The sequence below is a fragment of the Macaca thibetana genome, chromosome 12 (genome assembly GCF_024542745.1).
Source record: "Macaca thibetana thibetana isolate TM-01 chromosome 12, ASM2454274v1, whole genome shotgun sequence".
Taxonomy (NCBI): domain Eukaryota; kingdom Metazoa; phylum Chordata; class Mammalia; order Primates; family Cercopithecidae; genus Macaca; species Macaca thibetana.
Window position 1 is genome coordinate 57,174,003 of NC_065589.1, and position 26,118 is coordinate 57,200,120.

At 33.8% G+C, this 26,118-nt stretch overlaps 1 long non-coding RNA gene and 1 other non-coding gene across 2 annotated transcripts in view; one reads left to right on the forward strand and one right to left on the reverse strand.

Moving 5' to 3' along the window:
* The window catches only part of LOC126932675 (uncharacterized), a 77,372-nt gene that overhangs the window by 30,022 nt on the left and 21,232 nt on the right, over window positions 1–26,118 (forward strand). The gene's annotated exons all lie outside the window — the stretch shown is intronic.
* Window positions 20,838–20,970, reverse strand: LOC126933263 (U8 small nucleolar RNA). Its single transcript, XR_007718502.1, has one exon. It is a non-coding gene; the product is annotated as a U8 small nucleolar RNA (small nucleolar RNA).

Genomic DNA, 26,118 nt, shown 5'->3' on the forward strand with positions numbered 1-26,118 from the left:
GTCTAATAGACATACAGCTGAGGATGCAGAGTGGAAAGTTGAAAACAGGAAATTGAAATTCGGGCAAGGGGTCTGGACTGAAGCATATAGATGATATTTCAAAGCTACAGGTCTGATGATCTTTTCTGCAACAGTATTGCTAACATGGCAGTATCGGCTATTCCTTCATTATGGTTTGAAACAATTACAGCAAGTTTACACTTTATCCTTTGCTTTTCTGAGTTTTTCATATTTGGGCTTTTTATTTATGCATTTTGGAGAGTTAGTGGTAACCACTTCTTAATATAGTATTTCCCTAGAATTATTAACATTTTGCCCCTCTATTCAAGCACTGAAATTTTGCTAACTCCTATGCATTTTAACGTGTTGTTCAAATTATCCCCTCTGATTTTAAAACTCCCCTTTGTTCTACTTCCTTCTATTTCTTAACCCCAAATTTTACCAATTCTCAAATTTTCTATCTAATTTATTAATTTTTAAAACAACATGCCAGAGAAAAAGCTAGAAGTAAATGCTAAGTTTAGAGTAAATTTTAATGCCCCGCATAAAAAAACACAGTTACATAAACATACCACGTGCATATTTGAGATTTATATCTGAAAATAAAATGCAAATCTGTGAACAATACCCCTGTGATTTTTTTAAAGAGAATAAACTAAATAAGAATGAAAGCACATTTTCACTTGCTATCACTTTGAGTTATTAGAAAGAATGCAATAAAAGGACATAGTTTCCATTGAACAATTTTTTAAATCAGGTAATTTAAAAATTCACTTAAATATGAACTCATATTAAGACATTATATTAAATACATTCTATCTGTTCACATCTAGAAAAAATAAATTATGTATAATTAAATTATGTTGGTAGACTTGCAAAACTACTAATAAGGAAAAGTTGAATAGATATTGAATGCTCTCAAAACAAAAATATGTTTGCTTTACCATCCCTGTTAGGGAAGGAGAAATAGACGTAAGATAAATACTGTGAAAGGAAAATACATCTTGGGGACCCAAAATCACTAAGATAATGGGAAAATCAAGCCGGGAACTGCTTAGGGCAAACCTGCCTCCCATTCTATTCAAAGTTATCCCTCTGTTCACAGAGATAAATGCATATATGATTGTCTCCTTTGGAAAGGCTAACCAGAAACTCAAAAGAATGCAACTGTTTATCTCTCGCCTACCTAGAAGCCTCCTTCCTGCTTCAAATTGACCCACCTTTCTGGGCAGAACCAATGTACATCTTACATATATTGATTGATATCTCATGTCTCCCTAAAATGTATAAAACAAAGCTGGGCCCCAACCACCTTTGGCACATGTCGTCAGGACCTCCTGAGGCTGTGTCACAGGCATGAGTCCTCAACCTTGGCAACATAATCTTTCTAAGTTAACTGAGATCTATCTCAGATATTTGAGGTTTACATTTTGGTAACCATGAAGGGATTCTGAGAGGAGTGCTAACTTTTGACAGATCTTCTATAGGTGCTGGTACCAGCTTCAGCTGTCTTTATGGCTCAAACCAATAGGACAGTTTGCTGAGGTCTGGACACAACCCTTCAAGAGAATCCCTGATCTCCCAAAATTTGTTCCAAATCTAAAGTTCATTTTGCTGTACAACTCTGTTTTTTTTGGAGTTTTACTTGCTTCCAATACAAGGAAGGCAAGTTTTTCCTGCTTTCCTGATGATAGAAGGCAGTTAACTTCTTTAAGGGTTTGAACTCACTCCCAACAGGAAGGAAGAGTTTGAGGTTTTTTCCTGCTTCTAGGATGGTAGAGAGCAGCCTTCAGCCTGAGACCCATCCCTAGGTAAGTTACTGAATTGGAGTTTGTCTTGGCTAAAGTGAAGATTAATAATCAGCTGGTATTAAGTTCTCCTTACTATTAGAGAGCTCAATAATCCTATAAGTTGTGTGATTATTTGTTTGTTTTGCTTAACTGTTTTTTTTTGTTGTTGTTGTTGCTGTTTGTTTGCTTCTGTTTTTATTGTTCTTTTTGTCTTTTTCCCATTTGACCAACTTTATCAGACTTGAACAATTATGAAGGAAAGTTCCAAATTATGGAAACAAGACCTCTGATGTGGATAAATTGCCAACAAAATAAAAAATAAAAAAATAAAATAAAATAAAATATTTTTTGACTCCTTAAGGGCTTTATTTCATTTACAGAACAGGGCTAACTTTCTGCTAGCCAGGCCAAACTGAAAGAGCAATGGCAGTCGCCCCAGGCTGCAGTTCCACAGTTAAGGTTCTGCCTTCATTTTTTCCACCATGACAGCCTGGGTTTAGTTCCTAAGTCAAGCCCTTTGTGGTTTGATACTTGATACTTCTGAAATAGCAGCAATTTTTCCTTGCTTAAATATGGTAATGAAATTTTTAAAGTTTTTTTTTTTTTTTAATTTATTTATTATTATTATACTTTAAGTTGTAGGGTACATGTGCATAACGTGCAGGTTTGTTACATATGTATACTTGTGCCATGTTGCTGTGCTGCACCCATCAACTCGTCATTTACATCAGGTATAACTCCCAATGCAATCCCTCCCCCCTCCCCCCTCCCCATGATAGGCCCCGGTGTGTGATGTTCCCCTTCCTGAGTCCGAGTGATCTGATTGTTCAGTTCCCACCTATGAGTGAGAACATGCGGTGTTTGGTTTTCTGTTCTTGTGATAGTTTGCTAAGAATGATGGATTCCAGCTGCACCCAAGTCCCTACAAAGGACTCAAACTCATCCTTTTTTATGGCTGCATAGTATTCCATGGTGTATATGTGCCACATTTTCTTAATCCAATCTGTCACTGATGGACATTTGGGTTGATTCCAAGTCTTTGCTATTGTGAATAGTGCTGCAATAAACATACGTGTGCATGTGTCTTTATAGCAGCATAATTTATAATCCTTTGGGTATATATCCAGTAATGGGATGGCTGGGTCATATGGTACATCTAGTTCTAGATCCTTGAGGAATCGCCATACTGTTTTCCATAATGGTTGAACTAGTTTACAATCCCACCAACAGTGTAAAAGTGTTCCTATTTCTCCACATCCTCTCCAGCACCTGTTGTTTCCTGACTTTTTAATGATTGCCATTCTAACTGGTGTGAGATGGTATCTCATTGTGGTTTTGATTTGCATTTCTCTGATGGCCAGTGATGATGAGCATTTTTTCATGTGTCTGTTGGCTGTATGAATGTCTTCTTTTGAGAAATGTCTGTTCATCTACAGCCATTTGATCTTTGACAAACCTGAGAGAAACAAGAAATGGGGAAAGGATTCCCTATTTAATAAATGGTGCTGGGAAAATTGGCTAGCCATAAGTAGAAAGCTGAAACTGGATCCTTTCCTTACTCCTTATACGAAAATTAATTCAAGATGGATTAGAGACTTAAATGTTAGACCTAATACCATAAAAATCCTAGAGGAAAACCTAGGTAGTACCATTCAGGACATAGGCATGGGCAAAGATTTCATGTCTAAAACACCAAAAGCAACGGCAGCAAAAGCCAAAATTGACAAATGGGATCTCATTAAACTAAAGAGCTTCTGCACAGCAAAAGACACTACCATCAGAGTGAACAGGCAACCTACAGAATGGGAGAAAATTTTTGCAATCTACTCATCTGACAAAGGGCTAATATCCAGAACCTACAAAGAACTCAAACAAATTTACAAGAAAAAAACAAACAACCCCATCAAAAAGTGGGCAAAGGACATGAAAAGTTTTTTTTTTTTTTTAAAGGAGCTTAATGGTTAAAAGTCAGCTTAATTAAAAGCTAACATCCAAGATATGTGTGTGTGTGTATGTGCGCCTGTGTGTGTTTGTGTTTGAAAGGCCTTTATGTTTTTGTTGTTGTTTGTTGTCTTTTTGTCTCCTAGGACCTTGTCTTTTTTTCAGCAAAAGTTTTTTTCTTCCAATTAAATGAATCCTGTTTTCTTCATTTACTTCTGCTGTCTCTCCTTTCTCTTGCACCCTCTGCTGCATGAGGGACCTAAAATAGTTTATGACAGCCTGAGGTTCCTTAAAGAAAATGGAGAAGGCACCAGGCTCCCTTTTGGGGAGAAACCTCTATTTTTCCTTATGGAATCCCAATAGTGTAAAGAGACAACCTTGTCTTAGCTCTTAAATTGCTCGCTTTTGTATTGTGTTACCTGATTTTTTGACTAAAATAGCTATTGCAAAAGGGGCTACTCTTGGATTTTTAAGGAAGTGGGTAGTTTAGACACTTACAAATGTCTTTGTTGAAAAATAAAAATTTAATTCTCCCTTTTTGAAGATTCAGGATTCAGGGTGATCTCTGCCCAGAGCTCAGAGATCCAGTTAAAAGATTGGTAGTACCTAGCTAAATAGAATTGGTCTCCTTATTCAATCTTATAATAGATTTCTGTAATTTTATGTTTGATTTGGCATCCATCTTTAGTCTCCCTCTAGCACCACCTGACGTTTTCTCTCCATACCTTGAGATACATATTTTGTTACCTGATTTTTCATCTAAGAGTTGTTTCCTTCAACATGCAGATTTAGAGCTATTTAGCTGACAACTGCCAGGGTGATAAAACCAGTTATGAAGAGTTTGTAAGTCTAAGATTGGAAACAAAAAAGAAAAGGAGGTCTTAGAAATCTATAAAATGTACTTCTATGGGTATGCCTAATACGTCTATGTATTTATGTGTTGTATATACAACTACTAAAAATATATAAAAGAGCTCTAATTTGCTTAAAGAAAAATAAAAGCACTTAAATACTTTATCAGAAAAAAGGAGACTAGTCAAATGCTTTTTAAGTCTATGTGTCTTAAGTAAAATCTTTATTAAATAAGGTTGCTTTAAAATTATTAGTAAAGTAATATTAGAAGTGTCTTAAGAATTGCCAACATACATTTTACTTTGCATTTATTTATCAAGAAATTTTATACTTATCCCTGCCAAATAGTATAAGGAGTCAAAATTTGGCATAGGGGTCATAAAACTATAAACTCAGCCCCAAACAGAATGATTTTTGCTTGTGTAATTTTAAATATATAAGACAATGATATTGGTTTACTGACAATAGCTACATCTTGAGTTAGTTAGTAAAATCACCATAATTTCTAATCTTGTGGCTTTAGGCAGTCTAGTCCATAGGCAGGAAGGAAGTTTGTTTTGGGAAAGGACTGTTATCATCTTTGTTTCAGAGGTAAACTAGAAACTAAGTTCCTCCCAAAGTTAGTTGCGCCAACTCCCAGGAATGAAAAAGGGCAGCTTGGAAGTTAGAAAGAAGATGGAGTCGGTTAGGTCAGATCTTTTCACTGTCTCAGTTATGGCAGTTTCATAACTTTAAATTATGATTATCATGGTTTTCATGAATAATCTAGGTAAACAATTAAAATAAAATAAGTAAGTATAATGGGAGAAATACTTGCGGATAAACTTGTCATATTTAGCATCTAAAGTTATATTAAATTAAATAATTGACATTTCATTATTTAGGTATTTTTCAATAAAAATATACTGTAGGAAAATATTCCTTCTAAAAAACGTGTCCTTTTAAAAGAGTGAATTTTTTTCTAATTCAAAGCTTATTTAAAAGTTATGCATAAAACAAGGTAAAAGGAAACAGGAAATAAGAGAGATGTAATGAAAGTTATACAAATAAAGAGGTATTTTTTGGTAAGAAAGCTTAAAAATAATTAATTTTGTATGAGAAAAATCTTGTATGGTAAATTTTGTCCTAGAATAAAATGACTGGTTATTTAATAAAGAGGGACGTTCAGGACAGGACAAACCAGAGAGTCCAGGCATATCAAGAATTGTCTGTGTAAGTCATAATAAGAGGATTTATAAAACAAACAAACAAATAAAAACTTTTATGTGATCAAGTTCTCTATAATTTAAGGGAAATTATAATGGTCTTTCTAGAGGTTGAATTTGATATTTAAAAAAAAAACACTTATACACTAAAGAATTGGTTAGAACAATGAAATTTTTTGAACTAGCCAGCCATTGTATGGCAGTTTGACTACATTTGATCTCCTTCCATGGGGCTGTATTTGGTCCTTATCGAAACTGATACATATTTCAGACATAGTTTTTGTCCTCTGCCTAGAGTGCTTCTGTCAGCACCACACTGTCTAAAGGCTAACAGATGGCCTAATAAACCAGTATGACATGCTTCAGTGAGATGTCCGGTTTCATTGCAAAGAAGGTGTGCAATAGGCATATGAACAAACAATCCACTGTTATTTCCATACCATGAATCACTCAGATGCAGCTAGTCTCATAGTATAGTAATAGGGCCTTGGCTAAGTGGCCAACTTATGAATGACAACCTGTGGGTGCTGTCTTCCAAAATGTAGTATATGTGCTAAACCTATAATTGATTTAAACAGGGCTATGCACCCTGTAGTTACAATGCATAGGTTTTGTAGTCAATGATAGAAATAGGATTGGAACCGTCACTATCATCCTTAACCACACCACCAGTGTGTGAAATTAATGCATACTGTCTATGCACTTTTACATTGTGATAGTTTAGAGGTTTGAGTTCATTAAGAGAAGCATGCTTCTGCTCAGGAAAGCTGTGAAGACGGTCCCCCTTCCTAATAGCACCCAATTCACAACAGACTCCAGCTTCTTATCTCTCCTGAGAATCACTCAGCTCAAGCCCGTAACCCATAACAAGACCATCTTAGCTCCCTGCAGAGGCACTACGCAGTTTCACGGCTAGGTATTCTCTCTTCCTTCAGCAAACAAATAAATCTAACTTTGTTTTATTTCATGTGTGTCCTTAATGGTTTACATAAATGGAAATTATCAGTATATTTTAGGTCTTCACTGGAAATTGAAAGCTGTTAAGGAAGAGGGCCATATTGTCTAGACGGTCCTTGGGAATTGTTGAATTACACTATTTAAATGAATAGTATTTTGCCTGTAACAAAAAGTATTCTATTATAGCTGGAGCAGTTTAAATGTAAAAATTGTACTCTATAATAATTGCATATGAATGTCTTAGTAATACTTTACCTATTATTACATGTTCTAGAAAGATAATGCTTTTGTAACCCAGGTACTTTTTAAATAGAATTTGATGAATAACCAACACATATTACATTTAAACTAAGTCATCATTGCATTTCTTGTTTAAACCAGTTTTTGTGCCATCTGTCTTATTTGTGGCTGCAACATTTGAACAATTCCTCCCAAAAAAATCAAATAAAAGCAACAACAGTAATAGAGGTAAAAGGATAACAATTTCAGCTGTTTTTTAGATTTATCTCCAATTTTTTTCTTGTGGCCTAAAACACCTTGCAACCTGTTTTCAAAGGTGATTCATGTAATTAGAATCATGTTAAAATGTATTTTAATAGACTGTATAATTTTGAAAATTTGAAACATTATTATATTAGAGGCACTCTTGATGAAAGAAAGATAAACAATTCACAATAAACCAAATTTGAGACCTACTTCGTTTAGAAAGTGCCAAGTTTTGTAGTATAGCAGTCCCTGTTATCTACAAGAGATATGTTCTAAGACTCTCAGTGGATGCCTGGAACCATTGATGGTGCTGAGCGATATATATAATATGTTTTCTTTTTTCTTGTACATACACACCTATAATAAAGTTTAAATTATAAATTAGACACATTAAGAGATTAAAAACAATATTAATTAAAAAGAACAATTATAACAATTTACTGTAATAAAAGTTATGTAAATGTGGTCTTTGTCTTCTCTCAAAATATCTTATATTACTACACTTACCCATTTTCAGACAACAGTTGAATGCAGGTAACTGAAACAGTGGAAAGCAAAACCTCAGATAAGGGGGACTACTGTATAATACTTCAGAGAAATGTAAAAGCCAAGTTGTTGCCTTTCTAAACTTGTACCAAATCATAGATTAAAAGCCATGCCTTGATTAAAAACAACATAACTGTTTACATTGGATTTAATAAGTTCATATTGATTAATAAATAAATTCACATTGATTGATAAATAATTGACACCAAAATGTTAATGTATATTTACCCAGGCTATTTTATTGTTGTTGCCAACTAGGAAGCTTAATCAAGCCAGCAATGGGTAAAGTACATTTTAGGAAGATAGTACAATAATAAGCTATGTAGATATTTGCAGTGAATATGTATTCTCTCTTTCTGTATCTGCACTACAGACACTTCAAATATTGCAATAGGTGAAATTATAATGATAATACCCAAAGACTCATTTAGCATTCCTCTTTTGTCTCAGAAACATCTGTCATAATCAAAATGAAATTCAGACATCATTATTGTTATCTCTCTTGTCAGAAAACTACTCTTGTATATTCTAATATGGCAGTTAAAAATACCCAGGGGAAATTTAATTTTGATCACCTATAGTGATAGTAAAAATAATATATTCTGAGAAAGTTAAATTGTGACTGTTCAGACAACACATTGATTTCATAATGTGTCCTCCCTCCAGGAGTCAAACGTCATGTTCTGGAACTGGCATAAGAACAATGAAATAAGTGGAATGTATAACAATAAAGGCTGACTTTAAAAAATTATTTACATTCTTACATTTTACAGTATTCTGACATCTGGGCATAAATTAAGTACTAAATTATTCTCTCAGACTATATTATAAATATGTAATCCATGTTGTTGATTCATATTCTGATTATGGAAACAATTTTCCTAATGATAAGGACTTAGTTTTTCACTCTGAGCAATAACTCAATGGATTTCGAATAAAAAGAAACATTACATCAAAGAATTATTTCTTCTCCTCGTGAAAGTTTGTGGTCAAATTTAATGTTATTGAGGTTCCTTAGAAATGATGTTATGTTACAGTTAATGAAAATGTAAACTCCATGGGAATTTTTTACAGATACATATTTTAATTTTTATTATAAACTCTAATTTATCAATAGGCAATGGCTTAAAGTGCACAGACAAGAAATCAAGAAATTTTTTGGAGTATAGAGGAAAATCCTCTAAGACCTTTCATAAGCTATGCTAATATTATTTTATAATTCCTGGAGGACAGATTCATCTAGAAATATTTATATAATATATCAATAGTTGTATAAGCAAGGGGAACATATATACTTAGCACTGAGAGCACTTCTGCGAAAACAAAACTGTTAGATACTGATATTGCATTTCTGAAATTTACAAGTAAATATTTAGTTAATAATTTATTGGGTAACAGTCATATTACATAACTACTATTATAGGTCGCTTTATTAACTTGGCCAAAGATTTAACTTCATTATTTAACTCAGTGGAATTTTTTTATTTGATTAAGGTGATTAAAAATAGTACCTTATTTTTAAGCCCTGAAATGATAATTTTGTCTCACTTTTGATGGATTCCTTCTTCCAGTTTTCCAATCGTGTGCCCATTTGTGAATTAATCAGTAATTCGTGCTTAATAATCACTAGTCAATACATTTTAACATGTATGTGCTAATACCCTCATCTCATTTTAACACCATCTTTGTAGTGATAGTCCAAATTCAGAATCATATTCAACAGCCAGATAAATGAGACCAGTAGATGAAAAACAGAACCAAGAATACATCTGAGTAATTTTTTATCATTAGTTTATTATTGCTTATGAACTTAAGTGACTAATTCCCTGGACAGTGAGTTTCCTTGGAGCTAGTGTATTTCATCTGACAAACACCTAGAAAAATGATATAAGAACAGGTTTGTCCTTGTCACTTCATGCTATAATTGTTTTCTTCAAGAGCTTCCAAAAAATTTTTCACCAGTGTTGTAGTTGGAACACTCATTACTCTCACCTGACTACCTGGGCTCTGCATGCATCTTGGGGCCAGGTAAATTCATGATCGTACTTATCTGTGTAAACATCATCCACTTTCCAAAATGTAAACTCCTCCAGTCAATTCCAGTCAATATTATCACATAATTTTACATATGCTCCTATATTCTCCTACATGCCCCTTTTCTTCATCTGTAGATGACATTTCATTTTTTGTACCTTCTCTAGGTTAATACCTCTACAAATTAATTCTTCACAAAGCAACTTTCATTCTTATATATATTCCTATATATAGTCGATATATATATTCTTTCTTCCCATAACAAACCTGGTTCTCCCAGAAGAACAGCATTTTCTCATAAATATGCTCATGTAGATCTTGTTCACTCACCCCAGTTCCTAGGCTACAGAACCAGTATCTGCACACTCCTTATTTCCCACTATCAGTTTCAAACTCTTTACATTCCTCTAATATAAATATAAAAACTTCTCTTCATTTTATACGTATGTTTGTTTATATCTTTGTCTTTTTTTTTTTTAATGTTACCTGTTTGCTTTCTGCCCTCCATGTTTACTAGCATTGAATAGCTTTGGAACCCAGTTAATAGCTTTTCTTTCTAATCCAAGTAAAGTTTTTATTTTGGAAAAGTATAACATTTATGTAAATGACCTACTTGTCCAGTACTCAGTCACAACGTTTATTCACCCTGCAAATCTCCTGTAGACTATCTCTTTTTGTTGCTTCATTCCTCCACTCCTATTAATGTGGTTATTTACTGAATTTATAAAAGTTAATAAACGTTCATATGATTTTTTTTTCTCATTAAACCAGTGCTTCTACCTCCACCCACCAGTCTTCTTATTGCTTTATTTCAGTTTATGTAGTCTAGATTCCATGGTGCAACACTGTTAACATGTTCTTGCCAGCATGCTCAACATTCTAAACCTTTTGTATTTCCACACACTTGCTTTGTGTCGGCAAACTGGAATCAATGCAACTAACATTGATTCCTTCTCTGCTTCATAAGTGGCTGCTTGCTTCTAGATAGTAACATAAAGAATCTCTTCAGCTCTACTTTTAAGTGGTCTTCCAACATTAGTATGCTACCTATAATTATTGATCAATTGCTTTGAATATTTGGGTTTTTTTAATGTCTTATTGCCTTTCTTTGTGTTGACACTTTTTCAAATATTTAATTTGATTCTTAATCTATCGTCTTCCATGGGCTTTCTACTTAACACACTTTGCCAACTATTATGCTGCTAAGTACAGTACTGTAGACTGGCTCAAATTTGCCTGTAAATTCAGTAGTAGTCCTACAACAAATTCAGTTAGGTGAAAAGCTCTGCACATCCCAGTTGTTAATAATGATTGTATTTTTTGCTATCACATCATAGCAATTTTTAAAATGTCAATATTACTTAAGAACATTCTAGATAAAGCAATAAAAGTAATTGATTTTATTAAATACTGATCCTTGATTACAGATATTTCTAATAGTCTAAAAGACAAAGTGAAAGATATGAATGAAGCCAGTTTCTTCATACAGAACTATGGTAATTGTCTCTAGGAGAAGAATGTATTTGATTGTTGAGTTGTGAGCTAAACAACTTTTTTTTTTTTTTATTGACACGATTTTTATTTGGAAAGCCATGGTTATTTAGATCTCAAACACAGAAGAAGTGAGACTGCCATTTTTAAAATGAAGCTGTTTTGCCAATGATAAAATGTAAGCTTTTAAGCTAAAATTAAAATTTTGGAAAATATGTTCATTACTATGGCATTTCACAGTTTCCCAGTACTTAAAGAGACTTTACTGAAGGGAATAATAGTGATATTAATGAATGTAATGTTTTATCTTATGTAATAAAATATGTTGATAATTGGAAAATTTTTATTATTCAGTGAACCAATATTTCCCAAGTGACCAATGCATAATGTTTCAAAACCATGCGTGAGAAAAAGGGCCATTCAAATTGCAAGACAAATCAATGGATTTTAATGTAGTATTAATATGGATGCGGATATCTCATTTAAAATGTGTCTCAAAGAAGTCACTGCTTGTTAATTTTGAAGTAGTATCAAAGAATTGTATCCACATAATCTGAAAAGTCTATTGAAATACTCCTCTTTAACCTACTATTTATCTGTTAAAGGCTGTTTTTCTTGATATATTTTAAATGAAATGATGCATTTGCAAAAGATTGAATGCACAGCAGATAGAAATTCCAGCTTTCTTTCACAACTCCAGATATTCAAAAAGTTTTCAAAAAAATTAAAAAGCCCCTCTTTATTTTTCACATGGTAGTTATTTTCATAAAAATGTTATTTTTATACACATATGGTTCAAGAGTAAGTCTAGTTTTTGAATGAACTATTAGTAAATACTTTTAAACTGTTTAATATGTATTTCCAATGCATTACATATTAGTAAATATAGGTCACACAGATTAAATACTTTTTTGACTTTTGTTTTAAGTGCAGGGGTACAAATGCAGGTTTGTTACATAGGTAAATTTGTGTCATGGGGGTTTCTTGTACAGATTATTTCATCACCTAGGTATTAAGCCCAGTACCCATTAATTGTTTCTCTCCTCACACCCTGAAATACTTTTACGGTCCTCAATAATATTTATGAAAATAGAAGGATCTTTTAAAGAAAAAGTTTGAGAATTGAGGAGTTTCATTGAAAATATCTCAGGGTTTAAAAGAGATATTTAGGAGTTATTAATCTAAAATATACAAATTGTCTAACAGGAAAAAATCCATGTGAATATCAATAAGAAAAAAACAAAGGATTAAGCTAGCTCACTTTTATATTTCTGCATACATAAATTTACATATACTGTAAATTTTTATACACATACAAAAATTAACATATTAAATTAAATATTTCAGGCCGGGCGCGGTGGCGCAAGCCTGTAATCCCAGCACTTTGGGAGGCCGAGACGGGTGGATCACGAGGTCAGGAGATCGAGACCATCCTGGTGAACACAGTGAAACCCCGTCTCTACTAAAACTACAAAAAAACTAGCCGGGCAAGGTGGCGGGCGCCTGTAGTCCCAGCTACTCGGGAGGCTGAGGCAGGAGAATGGCGTGAACCCGGGAGGCGGAGCTTGCAGTGAGCTGAGATCCGGCCACTGCACTCCAGCCTGGGCGACAGAGCGAGACTCCGTCTCAAAAAAAAAAAAAAAAAAAAAAAAAAAAAATTAAATATTTCAAACAATATCTCCAAGATAGTTATTTTCGTCTCTTTTGATAAGTAAATAGAATCCTATGACATTTATATGACTTGTGAAAATTTATACCATAGGTAAGTACACTCAGACATTTACCCAATTATTTTCACACAAAGGATTGTTAATCACTTTACCTAATATTAAATATAATAAAATGTGGAATTCATTTTACAAAGGACTTAGAAGCATTAAAAGAAGAATCCTTTCAGATGTAAACAGTAAGGTGATCAAGAAAAGCAAGGTTTTTGCCCTCATAGAATTCCAAGAGTTGAGGAAAAGGGGAGTTGGGGAAGAAGTTCGTAACATAACGTATTGATATACAGCAATTATTTTGAGGGATCCATATATACTCTGGAATGTCTTTCTGAAGATAGTAATATACACACTGAAATCTAAAAAATAGGTAGGAAAGGTATGGAGAGAGGACAGTTTAGAGATAGACCACAGGTAAACAACACCATGAGGAAAACAGAGAATTTAAATAATCATTAAGATTAGAGTATACAGAGCAAGGTAGGATGGCCAATAAAAAGGTTGGAGAAGTGATTACAGCCCAGATCTTAACATTTTGTGTAAATCAGATTTGGAAAGGAGGGAGAAACCATGAATATACTTTAAGGAGGATTTTGAAGAGAAATGCACTGTATTACTCAGGATTCTCTGGAGTTAGAATCAGTAGAATATATACAGTCATGCACTGCATAATGACATTTTGTTTAACAAAATACTGCATATATGGTGGTGGTCCCATAAGATTATAATAAAGCTAAAAAACTCCTATCTTCTGGTGACATGGTAGTTCAATGTCATAGCTCAATGCATTACTAATGTGTTTGTGGTGGTGTTTGTGGTGATGCTAGTGTAAATAAATCTACTGTACTGCCAGTTATATGAAAATATAAGCATATATAATTATGTAAAATACATAATGCTTGATAATGATAAGGATAATAAATGGCTATGTTACTGGTTTACATATTTACTATACTATACTTTTTATTGCTATTTTAGAGTATACTCCTTTTACTTATTAAAACAAGTTCACTGAGAAACAGTATGCCATGTTACATTGGCAGTGGCTTCATACATATCTTGTTTTCTGGGTCTCTTGGTTGCATCATTTCCTCTTGTGTTTGATTTGATCTCATGTAGTTTTGTTTGTCATGGCCTCCCAGCATACAAAACTCACTGCTAATGTTGCCAGTAAGAGGCCCAATTGAGTGGTTGACCTGAAAATAAAAAGTGATTAAGAACTACAAAGGTGAAAAAATCAGTGCTGATTATTACAAGTCAGGCACATCCCTTTCCACCATGGCTATAATCTTGAAGAACAAGAATAAAATGATAGAAGTTGTTAAAGAATCTGTTTTACTGAAGGACAAGGGGAGTGACAACAATTTGAGAAGGGCCTATATCAGATATGGAGAAACTTCTAATCACTGGGATTGAAGACTAGACCCGGATATGTATCTCTCTCAGAACGTTTATAATCATAGCCAAAGCAAAAAGATTCTTTGTGATGTTGAAAGAAAAAGCTGAACCCACCTATGATATTGAATTTATTCTTAGCTCTGGGTGGTTTAAACAATTCAAGAATTGTTATTAATTACATAATTTGAAAGTGAATGTTGAGTCTGTAAGTTCAAATGTGAAGGCAGGTAAGGAATGTTTGGAAACTAGATAAACTTATTGTGGAGGAAAATTACCTGCCAGATCTTCAATATGAATGAAAATTATCTGTTCTGGAAGTGGATGACTAAAAAGACTTCCATTTATAAGAAGGCCAAATCAATGCCATGTTTCAGGGCTTTTAAGGACAGAATAGCAGTCTTATTTGGGGAGCAATGATGCTGGCTGTAAATTGAAGTCCTTTATGATTTGGCACAGTTAAAAAACAAAACAAAACAAAAACAGACCTTCCAGCTTATCAGTAGGCACTCACTGACAGTTTACCACAGGAGCAATATGAAGACATAGGTGAATCAACTCCTCTTCTAAGATGCCCCCCTGAATTGCTATGCCAGCAAAATGGAAAAGTATTCTTTGGAGAATAACATAGCTTTCAATATTTTGCTTATTGTTTTTAATGCTCCTGAACATCCTCTTTGTATTGGTAATCTTCATCCAACCATCAAAATGATGTTTGGAGGGAGAAATCACTTTGATCCAACCAAAGAATTAATAAGCTATAGCAGCTTTTAAAGATCACTACCTGAGGAAGATTTTCAACCAGACTATTGCTGTAACTAAGGAAGACACTGAGAAGACACTAATGCAGTTGTGGAAGGACTTCTATAATGGAGAACCTTGCTTGGGTTTAGGATGATGTCACCAAAGATTGTATTAATGGCATGTGGAAGAAGACACACAAGAAGTTTGTTCATGACTTTAAAGGATTTGTCAAGGATGATGAGGTTGCAAAAAGAAATAAGACTGTGGTTGAGATGGCAAACAAATTTAACCCGGGTGTGTATGAGGATGAATTGAGGATGTCCTAGAGACGGTTCTTGAGAAACCGACTAATGAGGAGTTGTTGGAACTGGAACAGGAATGGATAGCTGAAGAAGAGACAAAAGAAAAGAAAACTGCAAGAGAAGAAAAATAAAAAGAGCAGTCCCCCCAAATTCATAGTGAATGGTTTAGCAGAAGCTTTCTTAGACCTCAGCAAGCTCCTTGAAAAGTTTAAAAACATGGACTTCAACAGCAAAAGGTTGTTATTAATAGAGAAAAATGGTGCATTATGTGCCAAGAAGCAAATATATGATGAAACAAAGAAACAAACCAAGCAAACTACCATGGACGTGTTTTTGAAAAGTGTGACACCTCCTTAAGAAGAGCCTTAGGCAGGTTCTTCAGGAAGAAGAACCTTACAGAAGGCATTGTTATCATAGGAGATAACAGTGCCATACATGGTTTTGCTGCTACAAACCTTCAGTAGGACAAGATGTGGAGATGGAAGGCAGTAATGTTAATAACCCTGATCCTGTGTAGGTCCAGGCTAATGTGTATGTTTGTGTCTTAGTTTTCAACAAAAAATTTTACAAAGAATAAAATAACAAAAATCAAAAAAGCATATAGAATAACAACATAAAATATTTTCTACAACTACACAATGTATTTGTGTTTTAAGCTACGTGTTATTACCAAATAGTCAAAAAAGTTAAATAAAGAGTTTTTAATGTAAAAACATGACAGTAAGCTAAAGTTAACTCATTATAGGTGAAAGAAAATATTTTTAAATAAATTTAGTGTACCCTAAGTATACAATGTTTATAAAGTCTATGGTAGTGTCAATAACGTACAGTATGTCCTAGGCCTTCACATTCATTTCACCACTCACTGCCTTACTCAGAAGCAGCTCTGCAAGATCCCTGCATGGTAAGTGCCCTATACAAGTGTACCATTTTAACTTTTATATTGTATTTTTATTGTACCTTTTCTATGTTTGTATCTGTTTAGATACACAAATACCTTTGTGTTACAATTGCTTACAATATTCAGTACAGTAACATGCTGTGTAGATTTGTAGCCTGGGAGCAGTGGGCTCTATCTATTGCTGTGTAGTATGCTATACCACCTAGGTTTATGTAAGCACATTTGGTAATGTTTCCACAATGATGAAATTCCCTAACAATGTATCCTTGCTGTTAAGCAATTCATGACTGTATTGGCTCATGTGATTGTGGAAGCTTGAGAATCCCCATGATATGCCATCTGCAAGCTGGAGACCCAGGAAAGCTAATGGTATAATTCAGTCTAAGTCTGAAGGTCTGAGAGTCACAGGAATCAGTGGGATAACTCACAGTCTAAGGCTGAACTCCTGATAATCAAGAACGGCCCATGGGTGAGGGCAAGAGAAGATAAATGTTCCAGCTTAAGAAGAGACAATGAATTTGCTACAGGACAGGCAAGTCCGCAAATTGCAGCTAAGCCCAGAAGGATTCTTGCTTTAACCCAGGAAAGAATTCAAGGGCAAGCCAGTGGTATTAAAAAGCAACTTTTATTGAAGCAGCAGTGTACTGAAGCAGCAGTGTACAGCAGCAGCAGCACAAGTACTGCTCCCTGTGGAGCAGGCATACCCCGTAGGCAGTGTGCCCAGAGTAGCAGCTCAGAGGCAGTTCTGCAGTCATATTTATATCCAATTTTAATTATATGCAAATTAGGGGGCAGTTTATACAGAAATTTCTGGGAAAAGGGTGGTAACTTCCAGATTTTTGTCATTGTCATGGAAAGGGGTGGTAACTTCTGGGTGTTGCCACGGCAATGGTAAACTGACATGGCATACTGGTAGGCATGTGTTTAGGAAAGCTGCTTCCACTCCTGACCTGTTTCAGCTAGTCTTCAATTTGGTCCCGTGTTCAAGCCCCACCTTTGGAGTTGAGTCCCATCTCCTACTTCAAATTCACGCTTCCTCCAAATTTTGTTTCCTGTTTGAGTCTTCAACAGATTGGATGATGCCTACCTATATTGGTGAGGGAAGATATTCTGTACTCAGTCTCCTGATTGAAACATTAATCTTTTCCAGAAATATCCTCACAGACACACCCAGAAATAATGATTTACCAGTTCTTTCAGTATCCCTTAACCTGGTAAAGTTGACAAAAAAAAAAAAATAGCTATCACACTCATTTTCACTGCATTGCAGAGGGGTCAAATCTCGAGTTTAGGGAGATCTTTTAGGGATTAATAAATCAGAAAATAATGGACATGGGATGAACCAGGTGGCTACAATGGGTTATGATGGAGATGGAAAACAGTGAAATATCTGAAATTTAAGAAAAACAATTGAAAGAACTTATGATTGATTGGGTATAAGACTAAAGAAGAAAAATGAATGAAGATTTGTTTAATTCCAGTGTGCAAAGAATGCCACAAATATATTGACTGTGTTTAAGCAAAGTTAAGTATATTAATTATCTATACTAAGAGGAATTACATACAAAGGAGCATCTTGGTAAGAAAAAAATTACAATGTGTTAATTAGGTGATTGGAAGAGAGTTCAAGGATTTAGTGCTGACAGAAAGTGAGGGCAATTTGATGACTGGATCTCCAAATAATTTATATCTAAGAGATGGGTGTAAGTACTTACAGCTAGATTTCTCATTGATAATGAAAAAGAAGTAATTCATTTCAGCCAGAAGAAGAAATGGTTTGATCATTTTATGATGGTATAGAATCCTTCTTTTCTATAATATTTGGGCATGATTACAAAATGGTCTTTCATTTATCTTGTTCCACCACAGTCACAAAATGACCTTGTCTAATTTTCTTGACCATTTTTCAGTAGGGAACACTATAACCTAGTTAATAACTGCTCCCGGGGACATTTATTTTAATTAATATTTTCTCTTTTGCAATCAGCCCCATTTTATGGAAGGGCAGAGTATATCAATCTGGTGCTTCAGGTTTGCGTTATTGACGAATTCTGTTGATCAGAAAATGGAAAATGTTAACTGTGATTAGATTAGAGTTGTTCCCTCCTGTTCCTTTTGACATAGGATAAATTGTTGGATCAACATGTGATAATGGGTGTAAGGTAGGATTTAAGATTCTTATAAAAACCCATCACCCAGTGGTATTTAGGAAATTACCTGAAACAAAATGATTGTCAGTCACTGAAATAAGGTTTCAGTATCGAGGACCTAACACAGGCCACAAAGTTGTTGTTTCCAAAATCTATCTAGGTCTCTTCTAGAAAGCCACATGGCCTTTTCCTTTAGCCTAGGATAAAGTATGAAAGTACTTGACATGACTAAGAAACTGATACAATTCATTACATTTTGAACATAAAATGAAAGAGGCTAGTAGACCAGGCCAGAATGTTTTGCCTGTGGGTCTTACATCGTAGACTAGAAAATTTTGATCTTTTGTCTATATGCAGCAGGAAATTTTAGATAAATTTTTTCTTGGAATATGACTTCGGTTTTGCATTTTAGAAAAAGAAAACACTCTTGTCCTAATGTGAAAAGTGAAAAAGAGATAAAAGTTGAAAAACAAGAGCTGGAGATAATCTGTGTTTAAAAAGTGTATCACTAAAGATAAATTATTGCAAATAAAGTCAAAAAGAAAACAATGTCAGTAGCAGTGGCTCACTCCTGTAATCCCAGAACTTTGGGAGACTGAGGTGGGTGGATCACTTGAGGTCAGGAGTTCAAGACTAGCCTGGCCAGCTTGGTGAAATCCTGTCTCTACTAAAAATACAAAAATTAGCTGGGTGTGGTGATGTGCACCTCTAATCCCAATTACTCGAAAGGCTGAGGCAGGAGAACAGCTTGAACCGAGGAGGCGGAGGTTGCAGTGAGCCAAGATTGCGCCACCGTACTCCAGTCTGGATGACACAGCTAGAATCCGTCTCAAAAAAATAAAAAATAGAATAAAAAAATTTAAAAAAAGGAAAAAAGAAATTGCATTAAGATTTGAAGGAGGACATTAGGAAAATAGATTCATATAATTTGATTCGCAGATGTTTGACATCACTAGTTAGGAAAAGAATATTGCCATGATATTGTGAATACTAAGTAAAAACATATTTGAGAGAGAACAATTTGATGAATATTATATAAATAATAATTGTGATGTCTAATTTTTTGTATCAATGTGACTGGGCTAAGGGATGCCAGACAGCTGGAAAAACATTTCTGGGTGTGTCTGAGTGTGGTTTTGGAATAAACTAGTATTTGAATCAGTACACTGAGTAAAGAAGATCTGCTGTCACCAATGTTGGTGGGCATCACCCAACCCATTAAGAATTTGTATAGAACAAAAGGAGAAAGTGCTAGTGCTTTCTCTCTTTTCTTGAGCTGGGACATCCATCTTCTGCTCTTAGACATCAGAGCACCTGGTCCTTCAGCCTTCAGTCTCTGGGACAGCAGTGCCTGCTCCCACTTTCTGGCTCTCAGGCCTTTGGCCTTAAACTGGGAGTGGCATCATTGGCTTCCCTGGTTCTCAGGCTTTTGGACTCAGACTGAATTATACCATCAAGTTTCCTGAGTCTCCAGCTTGCAGAGAGCATGTTATGGGACTTCTCAGCCCCCATAATTGCATGACTCAATTCTCATAATAAATCTTCTCTTATCTACATTAAATTCTCATTTAATATAATTAATAAATTCTTGGAAAATATGAGCTTAAGCAAAAATATGTGTAACAAAGCCAATGTTTTTCTTCTCATTGATGTTATAATGAAACAACCAACATTGAAGGAAGCAGGAAACAACCTTATTTGAAGACCTGCTGTACATTGTTTTGCTTAAAGTTGAAGTTTCCAAGAACCTATCAACAAAGTTAAGTGAGGGCTTATTGTATAACTATATTTATCCTATTGGTTTGGCTTCTCTGGAAAATGGCTTCAGTAAGTTTGAGGTTCCTATTGAAGCCACAAGTGGTGATAATCTAGTTAGGAATAGAAGGAGACATATTTTTGACTAAATTCCATGTCTTTACAATCCAAACTAAATGTATATTGTGTTTTCATAAGAGCAAAAATGCTCACACATCTTATAGAAATTCTATTCACTATAAAAAATACTCAGTATAATTATAGATGTCATTCAAATTTACAAGTTGAAAATATTAGTGAATAATGTTAATATTTTTTATATTGCAAAGTATTTTTCTCAAATTTCTCTGCTTAGATAGAGGTAGTGGAATTCACATCAAAGAAGTTTTTGGAACCTGTAGTTTAAGACAGAAAAGCCTCTTATATTACTTATTGCCAACTGGACAATTTCAAAAGTTTTAATATTGACTTTTCCATTAGATTAAATAAATAAATGGAAATTTAAAAGTAATTAACCATATAAGTGATCACCTCTTTATCATTCCTGGTAATTTTCTTTCAGGAAGAATCAGATAGGAGCAATCAGGGTACTGTAAGTCCTGATTACTCAGAGACGTTAATCGCATATCATGTGAACCCCAATCATGTCCTAATTTGTCCTCCAAAAGAAGGAACAGGTAAGGATTATGCCAGCTGATAATACCTGGTGATATTTTAGAAATATAATTTCCAGACTCTATATGATCACTTTCTATATTAAAGTAGGACTTAGAAATATTAATATCAATAGTAATAGTTTGTTTTATTTTATGTAAATAAAATAGCCCCTGATCTCCTTTCAGGAACCAATATATAAATTTACAAATATTAATACAAAGTGCATTCTAGGACAGGTTTATAAATGTCATTTTCCTTGTAGTTAATATTTCTTTGTTAGCACTATTTAACCTTTAGCAAATTTGGTTTTTGTAGTGTACTCTGAAAAATCACCACTTTTTGTCACTCTCTAGATATTTGATGTTGAAATGCACATAACATAAACAGAACACTACTGTCACTAGTTAGGGTATTTTACTATTCATTCACTATTGGAAAGATAAAACATAAAATGCAACAAAAATAAACATATAAAAATCTCACTTGAAGATGGCAGTTTTAATGGTATTGTCATTTTTAATTACCACTGGAATATAATATTTTATGCTATTTTATTAACATATTAAACTTGTTAGTATTTAAGAGCAAATTCAATGTTTCACTTTTCCCTTAAAGTCATTATCTAGTTTATTCCTCAAAATGACACTTAAGCAATCAGAAAAAAAAAAAACTGCTGACAAAACTATTCCTTAGAAAATATAAGAACAATTTTCTCTCTGTTAATTTGGTCCAAAAATAATTAGTAATTCCCAGAATCTAGAATTGCATGAATTTATAAAAAATGAAAGTATATTTTAATATAAAATTAGTACCAAGTTTAGAAAAATAATGTGCTCATTTAAATTTTATTCCACTCACAAATCAGTAAAATATATTAACTTAAATAATGACACAAATAGAAAAATACCTATTAGTCAAGTGATTAGGAGCAGAAACAATGAAGTAAGACTGTCTGAGTTGAGCTGTAAGTTCTAACACTTCCAAGCTCTGTAATATTGGGCAAGATTTTAAAAGCTCTTTGTGCCTCAGGTTTTGCATCTATAAAAGAAAAATACTTAATATAAGAATATTGAGAGAATTGAATAACAATACATCTTAAGGACTTGAACAGTGTATCATGTGTAATAAGTACAATATAAATGTTAGGTGACAGTGATGAAGTTGATGATTATTTTCTTTAATAATTTGTTTTAATGTGCATTGTGGTCAGTTTCTATGACAGTGTCCTTATATATAACAATAATATATTCATTTTTTCTCAATAATTGCAAACTATTGTAAGAAAAAATGTTTTAAAAAAAGTTGAAATAATACTTTTTTCATTCTGTCACATGAGTTAACATATGAAGTATAATCATATAGTCACATGAATTAAAAGCATTTAGACAAATACTTAACTAGAATAAGATTCAGTATTCTGTGAAAAATAAAGAATATGTACTTATATGACAGTGACATCTAATAATAGATTATCTGCTTCTTAATGTGGAAGGAAATATAAGTCCTCTACATTTAACTTCATAGCAAAATTGAAAGAAAATATAATTATGACAACAACTGTCAATCTTCTTTAATGCATGTTTTTAAAATTGACCAACTAAAACATGAAAGGAGAGAAAAAGAAGAAAATTGATAATTATATAGTGTCGATCATGTGGTAGGCGCTGTTCTAGTTGCTATGAGCATTTAAAGTTATTTAATACACTGACATACTGATAGTATTCTATGACATTTAAATTAATATCTTCATTATTCTTATGTCACACAATTTTAACAGTTTTTTTGAGGTATTATTGACATACAAAGAACTGCTCAAATTTAATGTGTCCAGTTTCATGAACCTGCACATACATGAACATCCATGGTACCATCACCACAAACAAGATAATAGACATGTCCAATATCTCCTAAAGTTACCTTGTGTCCATTTTTTTTGTAGAGAGCATATGGACACAACACAAGATATCCTTTTTAAACAAGTTTTGAAGTGCACAATACCATATTAAATATAGGTACTATATTGTACAGAAGATCTATTATTCATCTATCATAACTGGCAATTTCCCATATCCCCTATTTCCCAGCCCATGGCAATCAATATTCTCTGCTTCTATGAGTTTGACCATTATGACTATCTCATATAAGTGGAACTATGAAGTATTTGTCCGTTTATGACGAGTTTCTTTTACTTAGCATAATGTCCTCCAACTTCATCCATGTTACAAATAGCAGGATCCTTCTCTTTTTCTAAGGCAAAAAGATCTGTTGTATCTATTTGTCACATTTTTATCTATTCATCTATTTTGATCTGATTTCTGACAAGAGTGGAAAGAATACACAACGTGGAAAGGAAATTGTCTTCAACAAATGCTATTGAGATCACTGGGTATCCCCAAGTAAAAGATTGAAGTTGGACTCCTTCCTTATACTATTTACAAAAATTAACTAAATTAAATAACCTAAATGTAAGAGCTAATACTATAAAGCTTTTAGAAGAAAATGATTACAACTTTATTACCTTGAGTTTGGCAATTGATTCTTAGATATGACACCAAAAATGCAAGTATCAAAATCTAAAACAAGCAGATAAATTAAACCCCATTAAACTGAAATACTTTTCTGCTTCAAAGGCATTATCAAGAAAATTAAAATACAACCTATAAAATAGGAGTGGATATTTGAAAATCACATGTAAGATAAAGGTGTTATATGCAGAATATATAAATAATTCTCACCACTCAGCAACAAAAAGTGAAATAATCCAATTTAAGTATGAGCAAAAGATATACAAATGCCCACAAAGTACATGAAAAGTTGCTCAACATCGTTAGTCACCGTAGTGACTAATGCAAATCGAAACCACAATAAGATACCATCTTATATCCATTAGAATGGCTATAACTACACACAAAGCAAAAATAAACAAAAAACAGAAAATAACAAATGCTAGTGAAGATATAGAGAAAGAGACACTCTTAAACCTTGCTAAAAGGAATGTAAATTTATTCAGCCACGTGGGAAAAAGTTTGTCAGTACCTCAAAAAATTGAATTTGGAAGTATTATATAACCCAGGATTCTACTCCTAGGTATTTACCAAAAAAAGTAAAAACAGATACTGAAGCAAAAACTTGTACATGGATGTTAACAGCAGCACTATTCACAATAGCCGAAAGATGGAAACAACCCAGGTTCATCAACCGACAAATGGGCAAACAAAATGTGATACAATAATAATATGATACAATAATAATCAGCCATAAAATAATGAAGGTCTGAGGCTTGCTATAATATAGATAAACCTCAAAAACATGCTTTGTAAAATAAACCAAACATAAAATGTCATTTTTATGGTTATATGATTATTACCATTATGTGATTCCATTTATAGAAAGTATTTAAAATAAATGCATACAGAGAGAATGCAGTTTGTTTCCAGGGGCTGAAGGGACCGTGGGGGAGTGGAGGAGGGGAACGAATATTTGTATTATGAATTTGGGGGATTTGTGATAAAAACATTTTGGAACTAGACAGATATGGTGATTGTACAATATTGTAAATATACTAAACACCACCAAATTGTTTATATTAACATGATTAATTTTATGTTATGTGAATTGTACCTCAATAAAAAACAAATATACAACTTCTAAGGAAGGTGGGGTAGAGTTCAAAAGTCATCTTACAGAGTAACAAGCGTATAAAAGAGTTAGAAGATGCAAGCAAAAATGTTAAGTGAGGTAATTAGATTTGGACAGAACCGATGTTTATGCCTCAGAGAGAGGAGAAAAATAGATAAGATGTATGTTTCATCAACTGTAAGATAAATAATATTTAAGACATTTATTTTATCTTTCACTTCTTTTTTCAATAGTGTTCAGACATGAAACCCATTTAGGGGAGGGATACATTTAAGGCTTTCAGAAGTTTAAAATATTTTGATTAATTAGTATAGGGTCTCAATCTATTGCTCTAATATAAATAGTAAGATTTACAGAAAGAATACAAAGTTGTGAACAATAACCAAAGAAATAAAAATCTCTGGAATCGAAGGAAATTGATCTACAGGGTGATATTTTATGCCAACTTTATTTTTTATTTTTATTTTTATTTTTATTTTTGAGACGGAGTCTGGCTCTGTCGCCCGGGCTGGAGTGCAGTGGCCGGATCTCAGCTCACTGCAAGCTCCGCCCCCCGGGTTTACGCCATTCTCCTGCCTCAGCCTCCCGAGTAGCTGGGACTACAGGCGCCCGCCACCTCGCCCGGCTAGTTTTTTGTATTTTTTTTAGTAGAGACGGGGTTTCACCGTGTTCGCCAGGATGGTCTCGATCTCCTGACCTAGTGATCCGCCCGTCTCGGCCTCCCAAAGTGCTGGGATTACAGGCTTGAGCCACCGCGCCCGGCCTGCCAACTTTAATGTCTATCATGAGACACGTTTTTGCACAATTAAAGAATTCAAGGGTCCAAGAATCATGATGATATTGGATTTATCAAGAGCATCAACTGGAAAAAATAAATCAATGAAAAACGTATTCAATATTTTGGTTAAATTAATTTCATAGAATTTAATATCAACATCAACTACCAATAAAAACTGATGGTAGAATAAAATTGTTTTCAGATATACAAAAATTTCAAAAAATTGCTTGCTGTAAACATGTAAGTTGTCTACCAACATTAGATTCTCTTGTTTTTACTGGGAACCTAGATGGACTATACTTTTTACCTCCTTGCAGTTGCATAGATGCCATACAAATTCTGAACCTAGTTTTCTGAGCTGTGAGTGGAAATAACATGGACCACTTTGTGGACTAAGAATGGAAGAGTTGATGGGGAATTTCTGCACTTTCCACTTTACCTCCAAAGTGGCAAGGGAGGCCACAGTCACAAAAATAAATTAGCCCAATTCACTAAGTCACTGCTGCCCTGATGAGTCACCTAATCCATACCAGAATTAATATGAGTGAAAAGTAAACCTGTGTTGTGTTTTCTGCTGAAAATGTTTGCAGCCTAACTGAACTAACAGTGAATAATGAATGATATACTCTAATAAAACAGTGGGGTTACCTAAGAAAAGAAAATACAGGTGATAGAGGAAATGAGAAATCCAATAGAAAGGAAAGCAGCAAGTAAATCCAATAGAGAAGATAGAAAAAAAAAAATCAATGGCAATAGTGTTTGCTCTCAGAATGA